Raw genomic sequence first — 20808 nt, forward strand, 5'->3', positions numbered from 1 at the left:
CCTACAGATTTCCTCAAGGCAGAAAAAAATGAAAAAAGCTGAATTCCCAGAAGTCGTTTTGTTCTGCCGTCTTTTGCAAACAATGAAAATGTTAACTGAAATTAGTTGGTTGTTCCTATAAATATACAAACAGCCTCTAGTATGGTTGCAAATTTGAGGGAAATAGAGCATTCTGTGGTTTGGTATGTTTCCATATTTGAAAAGGGTGAAAGAAGCAGGTAGAAGTCAAGGGCTTCTGGTCTGCGCTAAGGAGTGGTTTCCTGCCCGTGCTGGGTGAGCTGCAATATTTCTAACGCCTATAGCCCAACAGAGCAGAGCCAGCCTTGGGCACAGAACACATAGGCTAAAGCTCTCTAAATGCAGGCTGTCATTACAGAGTGGAATGATTATTAAGGGTTTTAGAGTTCATTATGTCAATAATCTATGGATTAGGGACCTTCACAGGCATTTCAGCTGCAATGATTCCAACCTCCTCTACTACTTCTCTAAATGACTGCCAACTTTCATTCTGGAAGGAAATTAAATTAGTATGAAAAAGCAATGTAAAATTAAAACATGCCAAAGATCTGAATACAGTTTCCATTCTGTCATCTCCTTCCCTCTGATCCTCATGGTGAGCAGTTCACAGCAGGGCCAAGGCTAGGGCACTCTAATTTTAAAAGATGGCCAAGCCTACATAATAAGAACAGCTTGAAAGAGGATAAGGTTTGAAAGGAAGTGACCCTGTATTCCTACCATAATTAATGCCAATGGAAAGAATCATGAACAATAGAAATGGCCAAAATAAATGTACTACAGATAGAGAGTAGTCTTTGATTCAGGAAGCCACACTCATTTTACTAAAGGAAGGAGCAGATCTCTTAAAATGCATCTGTTAGTTAGGTGATTCGAAGATACGATAAATTCAAAAGCAATTTAGAAGATAATGCAAAATAAAGCTGGAACAAGACACTGAATGTCCTCCTCCTCTCCAAATTTCCTCTGTAGGTGCAATTGAGATACCTGGGCTCATTTCCACTGTCTTGGGAGAAGCTAATGACTCCTGGAATAATGAAAGCCCCTAAGGGAGGAGGAATATGCTCGCTTGCTTTTCTTACTTTAGTTTGGCAACTAAGCCTTATTTCCTGTTGATCTGCAACAAAATGGAAATGACTTCCTGTGCGATGTTCTCCAAAGCAGTTAATAAACGACACACGCCGTCCTCAACAGAAACTTAGCTAAGATGGAACATGGCAATGTACCAGCAGCATCTAACAGCAGCACATATCAGCCTCAAACGTGAATTGGCACGGCCAGCAGAGTCCCTGCCGTGTGAAACACGCCACAAATACACTGAGAGTACAATATTGAATACACATCCATACCATCCCACTCTTTACCATCGAGTCAAGTGGACATTAATCATGCATAAAAGTGCCCTCCAGTGTAAGCTAACACGTACCGGGAGGAAAAGGGTAGCTGAGATAGTAAGTGCTTAACAGAGTTGGAGTGAAGAATCACCAAGAGCTGGTGAGGACAGAATGGGAATCAGAGTGGAAGTAGGATGAAGGGAGAAGAATGAACTAGATTTGGGGAAGGGAGATGGAGGTGGGGAGGTCAGGGAGTTGAGGCAGAGAAGTAGAACTGCATCAGTAAACAAATGTCATTTGAGCCCCCTCCATGTGCTGGACACAGAACGGTGTGCCAGCAACACAAGACATCCTCTCCTCTTGAGGTATTTATGGTCTAGTAAGAAGTAAGGAAGAAAATATTCTTAGTCAGAGGTAAAGAGAGATCAGCAGGGAACTGCATTCTGAAGAGGGTCCTTAAAATTTCACATCATGTCCCTAAGATCACAGAGAAAGAGTCCAGAGGCAAGGACAAATATTTCTTCAAGACAAGCTACTTTTTCGAAGATCACTGTTCTTTTCCTCACAAAGTCTCCCACCACCCCCAAGGTCAAGAAGCATGGTTCAGTGGAAAAATCACAGACTGAGAGTCAAGACACTTCTACTGCAGGTAGGAGAACTATTCATGTTGATGGCTTGTTGGCCCAGGTGTTCTCCAGGGTACCCTGTAGCTGTGAGCCCCTGAGTCTAGGGTTAGTTCAGTCTATTTCTCACAAAAGCTGGTAGCATAGGGCAGAAACTAAGTTCCTCAAGGACACAATGCAACTTGGGTTCCTCTGTATCTAATTCTAAGATAAGAAATAACAGGTTAAGGACAGAAGTAAAGAAAAATCAACCTACCTTTACGGAAACATGTCCATCCATTTCATGTATTGAATGGTTACTGTTGTAGGTTAACCTTGAGAAAGGGTTTCCACAGCCATGGTAACACCACAGAAGAATATTAATGTGAAATTCTACTGGCAAGTAAACCCAATTCTACTTTCTTGGAAATAATCATTAAAACACTGGAGGTGAGTTGTTGTAGACCTCCTGGAGGTTGGGACTATGGAATATGAATTATAGATTTGATATTTTTACAGTTATTTTATTCAAGAAGGGAACGTTTCAGTAAGATACTCCATAGATTTCTTAGGATACCAAAAACTAAATATGGTCAAAAGAGCTAAAAATCAAGAGAATAAGAATTTTCCAAGCACTGACTCCATATTCTAAACTGAACTGGGTGACATAAGGGCTCAAAAGAAATATCCTAGGAATTTATAATGTACTCATAAAGACAAAAGTTACACAACCCAGACACCAGAGTCCAATCATGTCTGTATCACTCATTCACTATTTTGTTACTTAACATATATGTAATGAGTCCTTGCTACACGCAAGGCCCTCTTCTGGGGCCAGGGATGATCTCATGAATCCATGTTCTCATGGGGGTGATAGCAAGACACAGATGCATAAGTCAGAGAGCACTATTGGCTGGTAGTCATTGCTATGCAGAGAATTAAAAGAAGCCTGTGTGAAAGATAGTGTGGTGAGGGCCACTCTAGATGGTATATTTAGGGAAGATTTCTTGGAGAAAATGACATTTACTCTGAGATATGAAGGAAAGGAAGCAGTGAAACAAACGGCAGGGAAAAGAGCATTCCTGCAGAGAAACAGCAGGTGCGAAGGCCCTAAGTTGGCAGTACGCCTGGGGCACTACGGAGAGGAAAGGCTATCAGTGTGGAACAGAGTGGGTGAAGGGGAGAGTGGAGGTCAAAGGGCAGATCACACACAGCCGTGCAGACTATATGAAGGAGTTAGGATTCTATCCTGAGTGTGATGGAAAGCCCTTTAAGCAGGCCAGGACCGTGATCCGGTCCATGGTTTTTCGGTGTAACTCTGTCTACTGTGTAGAAAATGGGTTTTAGGGAAGGGATCATTGTCAAAGCAAAAACCAAGCTCATCTCTGTAAAAGCAGAAAGATCAGATGAAGGCAAGGCTACTACAGTTGTCCACGGTAGACACGCTGATGGCTTAAACCTCGTGGCAGAGATGGACAGTAGTGAAGAGACTGGGAATATGTTTTACAGGCAGGGCCACCAGAATGTGCAGGTGAGTTGGAGGTAAGAAGTGAGGAAAAGAGAGGAATCGAAGATAACACCTTGATTATAGTAACACAGGTAAAATAAAATGACAAAACCTAAGTAATGAAGAGATGGAAGAAAACAGAGGGCAATGAGACGAGTCAAGCAGAATTTCCAGCTGGCATCAAATAATTTTTGAGTTGCTGGCCATCTTGATGCAGTTTTTAAAAGCTAATTCTTATACTGGATAAAGTATTAGAAAAGAGGAGAAAAGAGGAAGGTGTTCTCTTCGTGTTATGAGAAACATAAAGGAGCGCAGGCCAAGGTGGGAAGTAGCAGGAGTTCAGTTGTCAGGGTGGGAAATGGGATCCACTGGATACAGGGAAGGTGGTGAGACATACTGGGGAAAGGCAACACACACACACACACACACACACACACACACACACACACACACACCAGTAGTTGCTTCAAAGGAAAGGATGCATGAGGTCAACTAATTTGTCAAAAGTTCTGGTAAGGGGTTGTTTGTGGTAAGTGAGCAGGAAACGAAGAGAGACAGATACAGAAGTTATGAAGAAAATTTGACAAGAAACCATTGCCATTTGGCATATATGATCAGACCCCTTTATAAGCTATGTCCTAGTGGATAGGCTAGATAAAACTTATGAACTTTCTGATGAACCCACACCTGCCAAATGTCACGTAGCAGAGGCTCCCAGGCACTTTTCTGGCAAGCAGCACCATGAGAGGAATCCCAAGACAGAGGGATAATATGACATGGAGGCTGATGACACAGGCGTGGGCAAGGGAGAGGCAGGCCGTGAGCTCACCGACAGGCAGGAAAAGGCAGCAGAGAAAGCAAAGATGTGACCTCGGCAGGGTCATCAGGACAGACGCCAGGCTCTGAAAGATAAGAGTCTAAGGGAGAAAAATTAGCAATCATTTCAGATATTTTGTAATACACAAATTAAGTGTTCACTAAATATTGATTGACCGATGGGCCAAACTGAATAATCACTACATCTTCTGAAATGAGCCCATTACTGGTTTTGTGTGTTAGTGACAGCAAGGATAAAACTAAAAGACAAAAGCAAAATACTGTAGCAGGAACAAAAGATTCTAAAAAGTGATCAATCTCATCACTCATCCATCAGCAACAACCTTGACTATTTATGTCCTTTCCATCTATCTCAGGGCAGACATACTACCTTCTCAAAGGAACTTCAAAATCTAAAAGGCTTTTTTAGTTCTATTTACGCTACTAACAAAATCAGGTACTTAAATTATTCAAGTTCAAAGATATTCCTGTTCTCAGGACAAACCTGGTTTTAAAACTTGCTTTGGGGGCTTCCTTGGTGGCACAGTGGTTAAGAATCCGCCTGCCAATGCGGGGGACACGGGTTAGAGCCCTGGTCCGGGAAGATCCCACATGCTGCGGAGCAACTAAGCCTGTGTGCCACAACTACTGAGCCTGCACTCTAGAGCCCACGAGCCACAACTACTGAGCCCATGTGCCACAACTACTGAATCCCGCCCCCCTAGAGCCTGTGCTCTGCGACAAGAGAAGCCATCGCAATGAGAAGCCCGCGCACCGCAACGAAGAGTAGCCCCCGCTCGCCGCAACTAGAGAAAGCCCACGCGCAGCAACAAAGACCCAACATAGCCAAATATAAATAAATAAATTAAAAAAAAAAAACTTGCCTTTGGTAGTTCTGCCAGCTATGTCTGCTGAACACATGGGCTGCATCTTCCATAAGTTTTGATCAAAGAAATGTTTTATAACAGAGCTTCTAGTGATGTAATAAAAAGCGGTACTCATCCACAAGGCAATGAGAACAGAAAGTTTTTTTAGGACAGCAAGCATGATGGAAATGCAGATCTCATTGGCTGATCCAACAAACAGTTTGGGGCACTTACTCTGTACCAGGCACCGCTTGATATCTAGAAATACAGTAGTGAACAAGATGTGTGCATGAGGTTCTCATGCTTGCAAAGCTTACACTTCGGCGGGTAAGAGAGAGATGATGAATAAGTAAATAACTACACATACCGATTCCAGAGAGCAGTAGCACCATGACGAAAATGAAACTGGTGACGAGGCTGGAGGGGAGCCACAGAGAGGGGCAAGCTGGGGGGACAGAGCGATTCTAGGCTGAGTGGTCAGGGAGGACCTCTCTGAGGAAGGGACATTTCAGCAGGGACGTGAATGGAGAAAATAAGCCATGGCGAGACACAGAATGTTGGGACTAGAAGGGATCTTTTACAGATGAGGAAACTGAGGAAGACAGAGGGGAAGGACCTATTTCATCTCCTGGGCTTCACATCTGGGAATCTGCCTCACCTGTGCATTAACTTCAACCCTCAGCAACCAAGAGGCTTTGTCTCCAAACTGGCAAGCCTTGGGGACCAGAAGACAGGCACTGAGGCCCGTGACAATCACATCAGGTGGGGGACAACTGGCCAATGTTAAACCCAGGGTGTGCTAGGAAGGGTGACACCAAATATTTTTAAGGCCCCTTAGCAGATAAAAGAGGGATTGAAGCCCTCTGGCTAGCCCAGCTAGTCTCAGTGGTTGGCACGGCATTATAGGGAAGGAGATTGGGACTCAGTAAAATAAGGATTTATCTGATAAAGCTATTAAACTGAAGGGCGAAGGCGCAGTTTAAAAAGCAGGAGGTGTTCTGACAGAGGAAGGATGCTGCCTGACTTTCCCCAGGGAGATTCTTAATAGGATTGCAGCAGGGTGGTGTTTACTTAGATGGCTTGTTATCTGAGCTCTCTCTGTACACCGTCAGTAAATGAGCTAGTGTTTATTAAGTGCCTATTGTAAGTTCCCTGGGGACATCAGAGGCGGATAAGGCAGAATCACAGTCCTCCGGTGAAACCAGAGACTTCGATTCTTCTGTACTTTATCTCACTTGAATTATAGGTATTTTTATATTTTTTCTTGTCCCTAAAGAAGAGCTCTTCACGAGGCTTACATAACATGAATTTACTCAAGAAAGTGCCCCGTAGACAAAGATTACTTTTTTACTCTTTATATCCCCTGCATAGACTTTTTTAGTTCTTGCATCAAATAGGCACTAAATAAATATTTGCTTAATTATACTGTTTTCAAGAAGCTTATAGGAAGAGGAAGGTAATCAGAAATGTCTCCCATCAGAAAAAATCCCTAAATGTTCTGAACTGTGCAAGGCAGTTGGGGGTGGTTATTGGCCAAACCCTCGAGGCTGATTGCTAGCTCCAGACCCATTTTCCTTCCTTTCCCAGGCACCTAACCCTCAACGGTGTGGAGCGGCTCAAGGTTGGCCTCGCCAAGCCAGACTCAGGAGTCAGGCTCCAATCTGAATCTGGGTTCCTTCCTCTGTTGGAACCCCTGGGTACCACTGCCACTGTGGGCAGATGAAGTAAGCGGAACTGCTCTGAGCCTTGGTTTCCATGTTTGCTGTCTGAAAGGGCACAGTAGCTCCTGGTGAGGCTGCTGAAGGGCTACCTTGAAATCAGTGCACATCAGTATTACCTCAGCAGCCCGGTCCTGCCAGCAGCTAAACCAGAACCTCAGCGTTATCTGATATTTTGATCCCCGTGTCCAGTTACCCATCAAGTCGTGACGATCTCCCTGCTGCATCTTCTCTCAAAGTTGCTCTCTCTCCTCTAACCAAACGGCCAACGCCTCAGATTGTCCACTTACTGCATCTCCCCTGACTGTTCTCACACTCATTTCCTGCATCTTTGCTCAATCGTGCCGCACAGCGCTGTACCGTCCCCTTTATAAATGGAATCCGTTTCACTCTTCTGCTTAAAAAAAAAAGTCAGAGGCTTCCCATGAAGTACCGAATGAAGGGCATGCATGCGAGGTCCTTTAGGCCCCTCCTCACTCTACAAACTCACTTCCTACAACTTCCCCGCACTCTGCTCACATTCCCAGCACGCGGAGGAGCTGCCACCTCCTTTGCCAGGATACCACTGCCCCCTCTCTGGTGGCAAAATCCCACTCATTCTTCAAGACTCCAGCATCTACAGCCACAGAGAAATTTAGTTGTGCACTAAATGTTCCACGCTCATACTTCTATTGCAAACCATTTTGAATTCTCTGTACGTATTCTTGACGCCCCCCAGGGTGGCATGCTCTCTCTCTACAACAGTGATATGCTGATCACGGAACCCAACCCCTAGCAGATGCCCATGATGTTTCATGAGTGTGTAACGAATAAAGGGAAATGAAAATAATAAAATTGACTGTTGTTGCTGATTTATGGAATCTGCTTCACAAGAGATAATACAAGCTAAATAGGAAATAAGTTACGGATGCTTTTGACAATTTTATGGGCGCTAAACTTATAACAGTTACTGTGTGAAACCTAAAAAGTTGGGAAGAATAATCTTTGAGGTGGACATCACAGACATCTGCTGGTGTGGCTGCCACAGACAGATGGTGTGTGCTAGGCAGTGCAGGGACTTCGTATAAGGATGCATTTCTTTTGTCCTTAAGAACACAAGAATGTCCTGGTAAGAATAACATAGTGCATTACTCAGGAGGGCCTCTGTCTTCTGTAAACACGTAAAATGTTTGGTTGGGATACATTCTGATCAGAGAATAGGAGTGGTACAGACTAGTGCTTCTGAAACCTTATTATGCACACAAATCACCCAGCCTCCCTGGTAAAATGCAGACTCTGATTCCAAAGGTCTGGGGTGGACCCTGAGACTCATCCTTTCGAACAAGCTCCCTGGAGATGCAGGTGCTGATATTTCAGGGACGGTACTTTGAGTAGCTCTGACTCTTCCAATCCTGTTAATCCGGTAAGATCAGCACTCTGATTTTCATCTCCAAGATTTTCATTGTTTGAACTTTCTGATTTCTAATTTTCATTCATTACCAAAGTTTAACATTCTAAACATCTATTTAGGGAGAAGCATGGGTGAAATAGAGGTTGTCCACATCCTCTCTTCCTCTTACCTTGAGAACTATTATTATATCCACACAATTTCACAGCTTTCTCTTTTCTCTACCTCCTTTAAATTAAAAAAAAGAATGACAGGCAGGTTTATTCCCTTTGGGGAATATGTCTAGGTTCATCTTAAAGCCCAATAATGGACAAGTGGACCATTTACCATTTGGGAAATTGTGAGAAGGTTCAAAGTTATTCCAAAGTTTCTAATTTGTTCATATAGTGATACATACTGGAGTTGGCAAATACAGTCCTAGTAAATAAATGCTATCAAGAAGAAATTATTTATTATTACCATAGAATAATAAATATCATAGACTAGGAAGAGGTGTGGTTCCATGGACCCAATCCCGTATTTTCCCAAATATCTGATGGTCCTAAAGCTTTACTCCTTCCTCTCCCCTGGCAGTTGTTTTGATATGACAGCATTAAAGCCTGTCTGCTACCAAAGAGGATTTGAAGGCGTCTCCGGTGCCAAAGCCCAGGACAAGATCAAAACAGTGATTTAGAAATAATTGTACTCACGATAACGTAATCGAAAGAGAGATGAGTGAGATAGATATACCAGGGACCTTAAAGAGTCAAAATGGTTTAACCCTAGATTATTCTTATTTCCAGAAAAAAGGAGGGCATGCGAGTATGTTGTTCTTATAAAAAGAAATAAGTTAAAGTTTTCAAACTGTTTGGCCTTAAAATCCAAGGCCAAAAACAAACTATAAACTTAGAGCCATGTCTTCGGACAGATGAGGTAATATACTCCAAGGACACTGGTTCCTGACAATTTAGTAATTTAGAGATTCTCTCCTGTCTTTCTCTGTCTCACCCTCCTGTCTCCTGTCTCAGTGTCTCAGGTGACTATTCCCACATCTTGGGTTCCTATCAATTCAGGATTGAATATTTTTACAAAAACTTGAATTTAATTTTTGGTTTGTTCTTTATTCTTATCCATTCTCCCCCTGTCATGTAATTTTTATGTATGAATTAATTTATTTATTCAAGTTTGGGGACAGTTAAAAGGCTGCTAAATTTCTATTTAAAATAGAAAACAATCACTGGACTGAGAGGAAGAAGATCTGGGTTGGAGAAGTTTTGACCAAACAATTATCGGCTTTCGTTCTTTGAGCAAGTCTCAATCTCTTTGAGTCTCAGTTTCCCCATCTAAAAAATGAAGACAATTACTCCCAGGATTGTTATAAGATTAAAAAATCGTTCACATGAGTGCTCCTTTTAAAGTAAAGAAGGCTCTATTTATTTACAAATACTATAATCCAGCTACCCAACGAGTTGCAAAATTGTATTCAATGGCAAAAGATACAGGTTTTGACTTGCTCTTAAAACAAGATATGAGATACGAGAAGGAGTTTCAGCATCAGATTATTCTACCTTTATTTACCTCATCTATCAGGTAAAAGGTTAGGTTCCTACTTAATAAGAGACTGACTAGAAACACGGAGGAAAGGCCAAGATGTTGGGTTTTTAAAAACAACCACACAGACAGTAGAAACTCTTAATATTCTTTTTGTTATCCTTGATATGCCTTATCTGAGGACATCAGTATTGTTTAATAAAAACAAAGCTGGATTAAAACTGATTCAAAGGTGAGTGTGCGCCAGCTTTTTAGGCACTAGATCCAGCAAAGGATTTAAGATGCGTGCGCTGAGATTAGAGAGTTGAGGGTTAGGCTCAGTCCCTGCAGATGTTCTGCATTATTATTCCTGGATTAAGAGATGACTGAAGAACAGGACAGTCAAAAGGCAGACGATGTGGACTGATCTCACAGTCACTTTTAATAAAGGGTTTATAGCAAATTATGATGAAATAATACAAACGTATAAGCCTGCAACAATTAGCGAGATGACAAATCACAAAATACTGACCCAATATGGGTATTCAGACCCACAACTATTTCATTCCTTTCCTCCCCGATAAGTAAGATGTATAGGTAGGTGTGGTTTTTATTCTTATTAAAAACTTTTTAAGGGAAACATTGAGGAAAGGCTGCAGCTGGTGAGTGTTGGGGGTCAACAGTGTTCAGTGCTCATTACAAGATGGAACCTGCCAAGAGAAAAAGATGTTTCCAAACTCCCTCTTTGTGGTCGTTGCTTTGTAAGTGTGAATAAACTTTAAATGTAGAGACATTTTTTCAATTATAGGCTGAATCTGGTGGCTGAAGTGTTAATATGGGGGTGTGTATAAATACTTTCATTGTCTGAACTTACTTATTCCTCACTGTGTTTTAAAGGGCTTTAAACTTTTTGGATATTTGGAATATCTTATCATATATGTCTATAATAGCTCTCATTATTCCATTGAAAAATAAAATTTCATCCAAGTTTTTGGGAAATTACTGTTTAAAAAAATCTTAGCACTGAACTAACTTGAAATCTTACCTCTCAAAAATGTCACATTATTAATGGAATAATAAAATAACTGTAGTGTGAATTACTATTAATTACTACTAATTTTAAAAGGGATTCTGTAGCTTATTGATTTTTCAGTACTATACCTGCCACATATACTTGGAATATGTGTCAAAATCATAGGTTATATGTCTCTAATACGCTTATAACTCAATTTTAATCCCTAATTTTCTTATTAGACTCCACTTTCTGAGGAAAGTGTTTTATTGTTTCCTTTCCCAGACAACTTGTCTCTAAAGTATGTTAAAGACTTTGTCTGTTATACACACACACTTACACACAGACACACACACATACACATCAGATGCAACCAATAGCGTATCTTAGGGCATTTTAACACCCAGGGTTGGACGGCTTGGTCAGTGAGACCATAAGAGGAGAGCTGAAGAAAGGAAAAGAGATTTGCCTTCAAGAATTGATTCCATGGCTATATGTAGATTTAATAAAGCAAAGTGATGAACTACTTTGCCTTTTGTGATTGGGGTAGAATCTGTGCAAACAGAGGTTGGGATTGTGGGGAGGCGGGGCAGGTTTACACCAGAACTTACACATATAGTCAGAAATCGATATCCCATTTCACTTTCAAAAATTCTCCTTATTAAAAGAAAAGTCTTTAACCTTCTAGAAGGACAGGTGTGGGACATTGTTTTTCTATTTATCCTTGTTGGACTTTTGTGCTATTTTCAACTAGAATGTGTTTATTCTCAAAGAAAAGTTGTTTAGGCATGACCTTAAATAATGATTTAAAACTGGAAAATGTAATCATTTACCCCTAAAAGATTCCCTAGTAAGTTAACTATTATCAAAACAAACAAACAAACATGTAGCACATAAGAAGCTTACGATTAAAGTCTTGTGGATTTAGACTAAACTAATGATATTTTTGAATCATTATATTTAAAGAAATTCTAAGCAAATTGTGTCCTTGCAAATTAATTTGGCAATTAATCTAAATTAAAAAATTTTAGACATTTCTATCAACTTTCCTTCTGAAATCAAAGAGTTATCACTTTATTTTAAAAGTGTGTGTTTCGGTAAGTCTTTTTTCCGAAACTGAGTCTCAGATTTCTCAGGAGAAAGAGGATATAATAACTTCCTCACTGAGTTCCTGTGAAGATGAAAGAAAACGATGGATGCGGAAGCACCTTGTAAACAGTCAAGGGCTATAATATTATTAGTAAATAGAATCTTTTCCATTCACTCTGTGAAATACAAAGCACAGAAACAACTTTAACACAGTTAATAATATACTGAAAACTAATAAAATTTCAAATAAAAATTTCAAAAGGTAACACAATATACATTATTATGAGAGCATTAAGAAGGTTAGATAACTTTTTTTAACTCTTAAAATACTGAAATTTCAGAATATAATGGAGTATAATATCTAATTATCGATAACAGAGGACTTATGAAATGTTTGTACAAATAACTAAGAATACCCTTGAAGATAATCGTGACTAATTTAATTGAGGGCTCTTCCAGCTACCTGTCCACCTCCTCTCAAGACATCTAGCTCTGTAATGGGTTGTCTCCAAATCTCTTAGAATTCTGATTAAAATATATAGATATATTTCATTTACATAAAATAACTTAAGGCATTCTATACTGGAATAAGTATCATAATTAATTATAGTGGATGAAATTGTATATTTAAAATTTTTTTCTAGTTAATCTGTGGCGAGGGCTGACTTCCCGTAAAAGCTGATTAGAATGTCATTTTTACTTTGTCTTTTTACGTCATAGAAGCTGTCACCTCTGTTTTTATTGTTCAATGACCATCTGATATGCTGAGAGTGCCTTTTTCAATAGATATATTGAAAATAATATTAACAAAACATTTTCCTTCTTTATACATAAAAGTAAATATAAATAAAGCATCTGATATTTTCTCCTTTCATCATAATGAGACACCGTGTGTTCTGTAATGAGGGGAAAAGGACACTCTGTTTTAGGGAATTTTGCTTTACAAGACTGACACTATTGGAAGCTGGATAACTACTCAGTATAATTTTGGAGGCAATGGGAAACCTTTACCTCAATTGTTTAAAGAAGTATCCTGTCTCTCTCATTTTAGTTAAAGACATGTTTTTAAATCAAATATTCACTGGACCTAACCTTGCAAAAATAATCTCAAATGTCCTTTCCAATTCCTTGACATTAAGGTTCTGTCTTAAATTCACACCAAAGGAGAATGAAGGTGACTTACATGATTTGTGGGACACAATGCAAGATTTCTTGTTCATAAATTAAGAATTTCAAGATGACAACAGCAGAGTACTCAACTGAGCACAGAGGTTCCTCCTAACTGCAGCCCATGAAGCTGGCCCTGAGTATAACTTATACTAGAGTATAAGAAACTGAGAATTGATTACCAGAGGAAGAGAACAGGTACATACTAAGGGTAGGTTGTCTACAGAAGGAGAGGCTAAGAGAGCCCAAGATATACATCATTCCTCTCTAAAATTCTGTCTAAAACTAGCCTCATTTCAATCTGGCTTTATCTAGCCATTAACATCTTTGGAAGATGTTGGCCAATTGCAGCTTACCCTGTTTCCCATCTTGGGGATATTTTCATATTTATAGGGGACACTGAAAAACAAAATTACTTGAAAAATCATCTTTTTTCAGGTGGTGTTTTAGTACCATGAGAGACCATACTGACATTTGGGGCAGGGTCCCAATACCTCTCAGGCCATCTCTCAGGAGACCCATCTGTTGGTTCATCTACTAGTACCGAATCCTGCTACTGCAATTGTTAGAGTGTTAAATTTGTATCTCCTATTTAAGAGGCAGTTTTATTTTTCCATTAAAAAGTAATATATTTTCATAGCAATTTTTTTAAAGAATTTTTTTGATGTGGAACATTTTTAAAGTCTTTATTGAATTTGTTACAATGTTGCTTCTGTTTTGTTTTGGTTTTTTGGCCTTGAGGCATGTGGGATCTTAGCTCCCCCAATAGGGAACGAACCTGCACCCCCCTGCATTGGAAGGCGAAGTCTTAACCACTGGACCGCCAGGGAAGTCCCTCATAGCAATTTTAGCAAATTTTGAAGGATCAGCCCTAGAACTGAGACTTGGAGAGGCCAAGAGGTAAGTGATTGCTGTCTCTTCTCCGTTTGCCAGGTGTTTTAGCCAGCACTGCTGTTTCTGATCTCTGTCACCACTGTTGGCAACAAATATCTCTTCAATTACAGGATCCAGTTACTTCTGAATCAATCTCTATTTGAAGCTTTTGATAATATCAGTGAATTTTAGTGAATGCTGTAATTTAATATGAAATTACAACATTTACTGAGTGCTATCAACATATGAACAATATTTAGATTTAAATCATGATAGATATACTAGTATTTATTATTTACCTTTAAATGTATTTTAAACAAGATAACCAAGAAGGATCAAGTACATTTATGTTCGTGTGTGTGTGTTTGGTATGACTGATAATTTAATCAGAAACACATTTTATTACTGGAATAAAATGCATAATGTTACACTTGGCAAGGCCTATGGGCTTAGAGTACATATGACCTGAACAAAAGAGAGTAATCAAAGCCATCTCCTAGGTTCACATGCATTGCTAGGGTTTACTTTTCACGGCGATGTGCTATAAATTGTAACCATCTATACTCCAAGAGGCACCTATATTGGAGAAATTAATCCTAAATAAATCAAGCCCTTTTACATTAGATTTTTCCCTTTTAAACATAATATCTCCAAGTAACTACCACAATGTTTATCATTTTGTCAACTGTCTAGATATGGTATTATCTATCTTTGCATATAAACACTTGTTCATAGTTTCTATAACTTTAAAAATAATCAAAAAGGTGTCACATCTCACAGATCTTTCTAATTATGGGTTCAGTTTTTACGAATTATTTTAGAAAATGATAAATTTCAGTCTTATATTTTACTTAAATCTGTGTATATAAGGACCTGCCTCAGCGAACAAGATGTACTTATGATAATCTTTTGTTGTTGGTAAAACACCCATTTGAATATAGCCCATATTTTTTGGCTATGTCTTTAGATTGTGGAATATATGCTCTTTGATCACACAGCTGGAAGAAGAGGGCGTTTACCTTGATTTCATGTTAGGGAATAGAAACACTAACAGACAAAAATCTTACGTAGTCACCATTTACTTCAGTCGGTCTCCACTACTTGTGCTATTGTGTGAAATCATTCCAACTAGAAAACAGACACGAGTGCATAACTTGATTTTTTTGTTATTTGGTTATTATATATAAAGTCTCCACACTGCAGAGGCAGTGTGTAAGAGTCCCACTCAAATGAACTGATTTTCAATCATGTGTAATCATGTTTTTTGTTGTGTTCCTTCCAAGCTTTATATAACCCCGTTACTTCTAAAAATGTTTTTTCTTTTCTCATAACTATATAAAAGGCAGCAAATTCTTTCAAAAGAATAATTTAAAGAGATATTTGATAACCATATGCATTCTGCTACATTTTTCTTTTTCAAAGAAAAGATTCATTTCAGAGTTTTTACAAGTGAAACTAAAAATAAATACTTCAGAGAGATATATGAAACATTAAATATATGTCATGTCCAAATTTGCTACAGGAAAAAATTAACAAATGAAAACCAAAAACTATTCACCAACTTACTAAAATAAATCAGTTTCCAAAGGATCCGGAACTTATTGAAGGAGTAATAACATGTAATTTTGGAAGTTTCTATACTTATAAACTTGAGGTCTGCAGACTTTAAAGTTAATTTTAAATCAAATCTAGCTTGATGAGTTCTTTAAAAAATTGACATTGTAACAGGACCCAATATCCAGCTGTTCTGTGGTCAAATCTGATTCTTCATCCCAAAGGGAAAAGTCTGCAGAAATATATTGCTAGTTTGCTTTTATTCCATACTGATCAAATGCTTCACTCTTACTTTTTAAAATGCAGAGCAAGCAATGCCTTTTTTATTTGGGGTGAATTAAAATTATATATTTCACATGTTCCAAATATTTCAAAAGACTAAAATGTGTGGATTTGTTGGTTTGCAGTTTTTGGTAAAATACCAAAACGAAGGGGAAAGGTGCAGATATAGCATCTTTGGGTTTAAGAAGCGTGTTTAGGAAATAAGCAGCCACGAAACTACCTGCTTCCTATACTGGTTTGGGCATTGGTGGGATATAGAACAGCAAATCTCAGGTGTCATCTCAGAAGTGGCAATAGATACATAAGTCTGTACGCACAACCAAACACACACAGATTCACACTAAAAGGGTGCTGGTTTTCCCAGCAATATAACTGAATTTATGGTCAATATACCACTGTGTAATTCAATAAAATATTAGCAATTCTGTTTTTCCATGTCATACTATACGATTCTCTTTTTTTTTTCTTTAACCACAACAACAAACAGCAGTATTTACTTTTCTTCCTAGGTAGAAATTAACAATGTGGAAACATAACTTCGTGTATCCTAGGTGTCAATTTGCATTGTAATACAGTGGGAAAATAAAGCAGAATTTAGCCTAAATTCAGGACTTAAATTGCAAAGTATTTTTAAATGGGGTATTTAAATACTGGAGGACTTTAATTTTAAAAACAGTCTTCAAAGCACAGACTTGGTGTGACTGACTATTCAACTGTAACTTTTAAAGCTATTGCTTCTGCTAAATGATTGTGAACCAATGGGGAAGAGTAAATTACATTCTTCAGAATAATCGTTCCAAAATAAATACTTAGAGGTATTCGATATCATTTCAAGGTCAAATGAATACTCTGAATGATTCTTGCAGGTTACGCTTGCCTTTGACCCAGTACAGATCATAGGAAATGCCTTCCTTCTGGTGACTTGCTGATGGCAACTGACCCTGGCAAGTTTCGTTAATACAAGGCTGCTACTATGGATGCGCTGGTGCCCAAAGCAACACCTGACAAGAAGACAACGAACAAGTAACTGTCAGAGAACCCTGCTTGGTTACTAGAATCAACCACATAATCATTGGGAAGACTAAGGAAGAGGGATTAAAATAATTTCAATCAATGCAAATTATGTGGAATCACACGACTCCCATACTATCTGCTAATTCAGGCAGAACCGTTCCATTTCCAATATCTGCTCATCCATCATAGCAAAATGCAAAATAAGTTCTGTCCTAACAATGACAACAAAAACACAATCGGTTTTAAAATAAAAATTCTGACCTCTACATAGACTGAATAGAAAATGAACATAGGAAGATAACAGACAGCTTACGCTTTATTTCTACCCTTCCCCCCTTTATTTCAAATAATTTGTTGGAGCTTTACAACACATTTCCCCCACTATCACACAGAGATCCTGGTCAGTAAATCCAAGTGAGGAAACGAAAATCTGAATCACCAGGCTCATGAAGCCGACTGAAAGAGTTGCTGCATTAAGTTATCTGAAGACTGACCCACTGTGGCTACTACGAATGTAGCGTTCCCTCAGCATGCTATTATTCTTTACTCTTTAACATTCATACTTCACCACACGGATGTTCAATAAACCCAGGACAAATAAGCTGAGGGCGGGGGCTTCCCTCATTCTTACAAGGGTATTTTTCAATTATATATTTTGCTACATTTTAAAGAGATAAAAGCTGTATCTGCAAGTGATTAAAAGATGTTTTATATTCATGGTTTCATTTCTGCTGAAATAAATGCGTAATTTAAACCACACATAATTCATACCAATTTAGGCCCATTACAGAGTTCTAGCTTCTTTTTTTATGATAGCTACTAATTAAAACAGAGTGTTACTGTCACGCTGAGCCTGTGACTTCGACATACAGGTTAATGAATAAAACAGCCTGACATAAAAATGAAAACAATAATACAGACAAAGCTGCAAGCTGTTATGTTCCCAGTGTGTGGTAAAGATTAAGTAGATTCACTGAAGTTAAGAACTGTGCAGAGAAAAAAACTTGTAATTTCTTTTTTCTTTTTTTTTTAAGGAATTAGTGAAGGATTTTTGAGAGAAATCTGAAATAGTATTAATTTCTCTAACTTCTGGGGCCCTCATTCCCAGCTCCCCATCCAAGAATTTAAACTCATCAGAGTCACTTTTAAAGGATAAATGATGGGATAGTTTAATATAATCGTGAATATAGGTTTAGATTGAAAATGGGAATTGGGACCATAATTAATTATGTTGCCAAGTTTTTTGAACTTTAAGGAGACAGATTGAGGCAAATGAGGACATTTATAAGACTGCAACCTTATAAAAGTTCATGGGTTAAAACTTTGGTAAAACGACAGTATCTTTTTGACATTGATTAATTCCATGTGCAGCATGAGTGTGAGGAATTAATACCCTTTTGGTGTTTTCACTTTCTGAAACCACTGTAATAAGAGACTGACGTAAAATTAAAACCAAATATAAACATAGTCTTCAGCCAGGGTTACGGCCTTATTATCACTCTTAATAAACGATAATGAGTAATAATAAATACTGATCGCCCTCAGTACCCTCTGCTCTGCACGCATATTTGCTCTCGCATCCATCCATCACGTCTTTCAGGATAATAACACAATTCAATCCCATCAAATCCTCAAAACCGCTCCCTCGGGAGGGATGTTTTATCTCTACTTCTGCAAGCCCAGGGAGGATTTTACTTGTTTGAAGGGGGCGGAGAATGGAGCGGGGTCCTATTTATTTCCATTGATAACTCCCCTGGTTCTCACAGGCGCTCAGGGATCGGGTGGGAGGAAGAGAGGAGGAGGTGCGGAGATTCCCTCCTTCAGAAAAGAAAAAGGGTTCAGGAAGCGAGGGAGGAGGAGGAGGGGTGCGGGGGGAAGAGAGGGTAGCGTGTTCGGAGCGATCAGCAACGAAATGAATATATACACATATGTATTTTGCGTGATTTAGCGGGATCGAGGGATGAGGAATAAACATTTACAACCCAACTAAGTTGCTAAAAAGAACTTTGTTAAAAACACACAAACCAACCAACCCAGAAACATTTTCTCAGGTTCATTTCCCGCTCAAGGTCTTGGTGGTTTCAGGGAACTACTTTTACAGAGCAGGAGATGGACAGCGCCCCGAAGGGGACCGGGAGAGGAACCGCGACCTGGCCCGAAGGACAGCTCAGCGGCAGCGCCGAGGTGCCCGCGGTGAGCTCCAGGGGCCTTGGCGACCCGCGCGGAGCGGGGGCTGGGGGCTGCGGGGAATTCTCCCGCCTCGACCTCTGGGGGCGGGAGTGTGCAGCAAGGAAGGGGTAGGAAGGGCGCAGGAGGAAACGAAACAGCACCCCAAATTCAGCAGTTTGCGAAGTGCCCCCAAGAGAACAGCTGGGACCTAGAGCCAATCGTTCGGATTCCTGAGGGTCGGAGCTGCCCCGCCTGCAGTCCTGAAGATAGCTCCAGACTCCCTCATAGACGGTGCTACGGCCGGATGCCCTGTCGCTCCATCTGGGGCGGGAAGGAGCGTCCCCTCGGTGGCCGCTCTGCTTTCCCGGTAAAAGTAGGATCGGGTCCCAGGCCACCCCGCTGAGCTCCAGGAAGTTTCTCTAACGATGCTCGCCTACCACGCAGAGGACAAACGAGGAGCCAGAGCGGTGGGGGGTCCGCCGGGCGAGGCCGGCGAGATCCCAACGCCCCCGGGGGCTGCACGGCTCCGGACCGCCCGCCAGGAACCTGCGCCGCCCCGCCGGCGGGCGAGCCCCGCGCGCTGTCCTGACTTCTCGCTTTTCGCCTCACACGCAGACGCGCCCTGCAAGACCCCACCAGCCCCGCAGGCTTTCTCCAGCGGCCGGCGGAGGGCATGAACCAGGGGAGGGAGGCAGCAGCCCTCCCGGCGGGCGGGCAAAGAAAGTGTCCAGGCCGAGTCGGGGATAAGGGCTCGGGGGCGGCTCCCCGGACTCCGCCGCCCCCTGGGCACCGGACCCCGTGCCCCCGGCCTATGCACTCTCTGCGTCTCCTCCCAGCACCGCTGGGGCCGCCCAGCCACGAAGCCAGCCTGGAGAACTGAGGGAGACCTGCTCCACGCCCCTCACGCCCTCGGCTCCTCGGGAGCCGGCGCCTTCGCCCTGCTGTGACCGAGAACCTAGCGGGGCCCCACCAAGTGAGGAGACGCGCGCCTCCACCCCCCATCCCAGACGAGCCTTCGGGTGCGAACGCTTCTTGCGCCAGGTCTCGGGTGGCGGGCTAAGGCGTCGGACGTCGGGGGTTTTTCTCTCGCAACTTACCTTACAAAAAATGTTTTCCTGCGGGGAAGAGGAAATATCCCTTCCCGAGGTGTGATGGGGCCACGTCCCCGGCTCCGGCCAAGATGCTAAGCACCAGTACTCAGGAACCAGAGGGACTTGTGGGAGGTGGGTGGCGGAGGAAGCGGATAAAGGAGAAAAATGAAATGGGCCGAAGTGTCCCAACTTTGCGGCCGGCGCTGCAAACTTCAAAGGCGGGCGGGGGCTGGCGGCGCGCGGCCGCCGAAGTTGCCGCGAAGTGGCGCGGGGAGAAGCGCAGAACTGGGGGGATCCCGGGGCAGAGCGAGGGAGCGGCGGAAGGTCCTTTTAAGAGGCAGGGAGAGTGCGGGGGCCGGGCGGCGGGAGGATGCTGCAGCTGAGAGAGGAGACGGCGCGGGCTCCACGGGCGGCCGCTCTGGGCACCGGCTCCGGGCTGGAGCGCCGCGCGGGGAGAGCTGGGCGCACGGGGCGGCGGCGTGTAAGCGGCTCAGTTCGCTCCGCTCTCTCGCGGCTCGGAGCTGGGAGTGTGTGATCTCTCCCGAGTGTCACTGCTGAAGCCCGGAGCCGCTCCCCCTCCCGCCCCACCGCTGCCCGCCCGCCCCCTCCCTCTCTGCCCGCTGCCTCCCGCTCCGTTCCTCCCTCCCTCCCGCTGCGCGCCACCGCGCGCGCGCGCGCGCGCGCGTACACACACACGCACACACACACCCTCCCCCCCCTCCCAAACGGACCCTCGCGGGCGGCGTCGCGGGAGGCGTACTCCCCTCCGTACCTCCCAGACAGCCGCGGGGAAGCAGAGGGAG

General features: G+C 41.9%; 1 protein-coding gene across 1 annotated transcript in view; it reads right to left on the minus strand.

The window, feature by feature from the left end:
- Positions 1-20531, minus strand: part of NDNF (neuron derived neurotrophic factor) — a 38049-nt gene extending 17518 nt beyond the window's left edge. Inside the window, exon 1 of the mRNA XM_024745117.1 lies at positions 20012-20531. The gene's annotated coding sequence lies outside the window, so the exon portion shown is untranslated. The remainder of the gene's footprint in view (positions 1-20011) is intronic.
- Between the last annotated feature and the right edge of the window lie 277 nt (positions 20532-20808).

Source organism: Neophocaena asiaeorientalis, unplaced genomic scaffold, assembly GCF_003031525.2.
Source record: "Neophocaena asiaeorientalis asiaeorientalis breed wild unplaced genomic scaffold, Neophocaena_asiaeorientalis_V1.1 scaffold65, whole genome shotgun sequence".
In the NCBI taxonomy this organism is placed as follows: Eukaryota; Metazoa; Chordata; class Mammalia; order Artiodactyla; family Phocoenidae; genus Neophocaena; species Neophocaena asiaeorientalis.